Source organism: Mastomys coucha, unplaced genomic scaffold (genome assembly GCF_008632895.1).
Source record: "Mastomys coucha isolate ucsf_1 unplaced genomic scaffold, UCSF_Mcou_1 pScaffold12, whole genome shotgun sequence".
In the NCBI taxonomy this organism is placed as follows: domain Eukaryota; kingdom Metazoa; phylum Chordata; class Mammalia; order Rodentia; family Muridae; genus Mastomys; species Mastomys coucha.
Genome location: NW_022196894.1, coordinates 63900773 through 63903584, shown reverse-complemented (window position 1 = coordinate 63903584; position 2812 = coordinate 63900773).

Sequence of the window (2812 nt, the reverse complement as noted above, 5' to 3'; positions counted from 1 at the left end):
TTGAAGAAGAGGACTTTACAAGTTACTCTTTCTCTGAGATGAATGCTTTTCCAAATTATCATAGTCAACAAACCAGATTCTTACCCTCACCTAATGTCTGTGCCACACTCCAAGCAGAACCACTGTTCATTGAAACAGTTGGCGAATGACTTTATGGATAGACTATCTTAATACATACACCATTTCTTAAATGAATGTAACCTGTTCTCTGTAGCCTGAGAATAAATTCACTCACTCAAGTCAAATAATTTTGACCAGAGCAGAAAGTCTATATTCAAAAATCGAGCCTACAATTCATTCCTTGGCCCAGCAGAACTGTCAACTCTCAGTTTAGCTACAATGGAGGTAAAATCCTTTGGTGATTTGAGGGTCATTAAAATACAGCCTTATTACAATATTAATATTAATATTAATCCAATATCTAAAAATTGTTCTTATTTTGGGCTTGTACCACAGAAAGAGCCAAGATTTTAAACTGTACTAAATACAAAACAAACAAAAAGACTTTATATATTTATGTTCATTTAATAAAATACTAGTAGTGATGTATTATTTTGAAATATACAGTTAATATGTTTGAAATTATTTGAAATTTATACTGAGAAAAATGTATGTATTTTCAGTATTTCTGTAGAAAAGCATCTATGTAACACTTAAATTGATTGTTGTTTTGTATCAAACAAGTTTTATAATACTCATTTTCATTGTTATAATATTTTATTAAAAAAGAAAATTAATAAAATTTATATTGCGAAAAATAATAAATAATAAATAAATAAATAAATAAAAATGTAGAAATATTGAGTGCTGTGTTCTGAAGTAGCCAGGAGCAAAAGGTATTCACGACTGCAACTCACTTTCAATGAGTAATTCAAAGTAATTCAGTGAATCAGAGGGATGGAAATCGACACAGGAACAGAGATGTGCTTTAATTGAACAAAGCAAATAAAATAAATATTTGATATATTTTCTACTGAGCATTCCCAATCACTTTTATTTTACATAATTTCACAAAAAAAAACTCATACGGATAAGAAATGCCAAGTTTAAAACAAAACCTGATTATTTTCAAATGATCTTTTTTAAAATGGCATTATCTTAATGAGGAGTATTGTTTTCCCAGAGTTGAAAAAAAATCCTAGTATCATTGGTAGAATGTTAAAGAAATAAAAGTCAATACTTGCCAAAAGGGTATAGTTAAAAATCCCTCCAAAATTGAGAAAGTATTAAAAAAAATAAAGCTACATCTCTTCTAAACTCCAATTAGTATCATTTTCAGCTCCATAGAGGTGCCATTTTAGAAGTTTTACTGTGATAGAATAAGAACATGAAACACTACTTTTCATTTCTCAGTACCATTTCTATAAAAATAAGCGAAGTACCAGATGAAACAGATATCAAATTTTTATGAGAGCAGTGAGCACAATGGTTTAGTTCAAAGCTGTCTAAAGCTAAAATTTCCTCATGAAATCCTGTGAGGTGAACATTGTACATAACAACATATAAATGCAATCAAATTGGCCTATACAGGGAGTGTCTTTCCTTCCTCAGAAACTTAATTAGCTAGTATTTTAAACTCTAGCTTGAAGTAGAATGCTTTGTCATCTAGACTGGCTTATTCGCCAGTCCTTGGCTGAACTGAACTGCTGGATTCTTATTTAACGTAATTGCATGATACAAAGCTAAGCTATTCATAGTAAAAAAAAAAAAAAAAAAAAGTTAACAGCAGTTGCCACAACAGTAGAATCTATTACACAATTGGAAGCACAAAGTAGTACCTTTGGAGTTGAGGGGAAGAAATTGAATAGCTGGCTCATCATGCTGTTTAACAAAGCAGAAATCGGGACTGTAGGCAGTAGCAATCTGACATCACAGGTCATCCAGGCTGTGTGGATCTCTATACCTGAGAGAGCAAATGGAGCTCAGACACACGGTTTGCTTGAGTGCTATTTAATCACCTCAGAAGATGTCTGTACTGTGTTTATCTTGCTCTCTTTTATGGACAAATAGGAACTGTTAGCACAATAAATGTACTGAATTTCTGCCTATAACAGAGGAAAGAAAAGAACTTTGTGATAACCAGAAAAGACATTTCAATTCTTAGTATCTAGTACACAGGCCAGCATATGGTAGAAGCCAGGTAATGTTTGTGGATTAAATAAAACATGAATGAATTAAAGTTTTAGAGCACACGGCTTCTCAATTTCCAATATCTTTCTAACATTTTGACTTTCCAGTATTTTAAAAGCTACACACATACAGTAAAACTACAAGTCAGTTTCTGAATTTTTATATTTTCCCAGACAGATAATAGGAAATAGTTCTCTGGTGTAATTCTAATTATGAGCAGTCAGCCACATTTCCCAGTCAGCCATAGGATCTTGAGGGTATCTAACTAGTACTCTACAATATACAATATTGCTAAGCAGTGGTTTGTAGTATGTTAGGCACACTCAACCCATTCTAATCTTAATTTTTCCAACTAATTTGGAATTAGCAGTAGATAGCATATGTCTAGAAAGATGAGATGATAGTGTATGGGTCATCAATGGGAGGAGAGGCCCTTGGTCCTGTGAAGACTCTATGCCACAGTTTCAGGGAATGCCATGGCCAGGAAGCAGGAGTGGGTGGGTGGGTGAGCAGGGGTGGGTAGGGGGTTTTCAGAGGAGAAACCAGAAAATGGGATAACATTTGAAATGTTAATAAAGAAAATATCTAATAAAAAAATAAAATGCTATTCTTTCAAAAGAGAGAGAGAGAAAGAGAGAGAGAGAGAGACATAGTTTGGTACTAGATCTCCATAAGTATGTCC